This window comes from Belonocnema kinseyi, chromosome 3 (genome assembly GCF_010883055.1).
Source record: "Belonocnema kinseyi isolate 2016_QV_RU_SX_M_011 chromosome 3, B_treatae_v1, whole genome shotgun sequence".
In the NCBI taxonomy this organism is placed as follows: domain Eukaryota; kingdom Metazoa; phylum Arthropoda; class Insecta; order Hymenoptera; family Cynipidae; genus Belonocnema; species Belonocnema kinseyi.
Genome location: NC_046659.1, coordinates 86,321,943 through 86,322,565, shown reverse-complemented (window position 1 = coordinate 86,322,565; position 623 = coordinate 86,321,943).

The window sequence follows — 623 nt, the reverse complement described above, 5'->3', positions numbered from 1 at the left end:
ATTTTTAAAAATTTACATTTTTCAAAGTTCTTTTGTAAATTGATATTTAAAAATTTTTCAAGCTTCACAATACATAACATTTGTAATTTTTATCGTTGGAAGACTTACAACTAAAAGCTTGCCTTTTTTCCTCAAAATAATCAGATATTAAGAACGTGTTTTTATACATTTTTAAATATGAAGTGTTTTTAATTGTAAATATTCCAAATTGAAATATAAAAAAAGCATTCAAAACTATATAATTTGTAATTTTATGATTTCAAAATATAAACATTCAAAACTAAACAAGTTGGTAAATTTTCGATTGTAATTATTTTCCAAATTAATCTGTGTCGAAAATGGAAGAGATCAGTAAGACTCAGAATTCAGAACATCTTATTACTCGTACGATAGAAAATAACACATCAACTTATTAATTTGTTTATTTTTTCCTATTTTAATTTATGACTAATAATTATTTTTTCGTAGTGCTTTAAATTAAAGTATATGTGTAAATTTGATAATTAGCCAATCAAAACAAGATAATAAGCGGGAAATCCCTAATGGACAAAGTAAGTAACGAGATAATTCTAAAAGAATGTGGTGCAGAAGAGACGCTAGTAGACACATGGGAAAGAAATCGA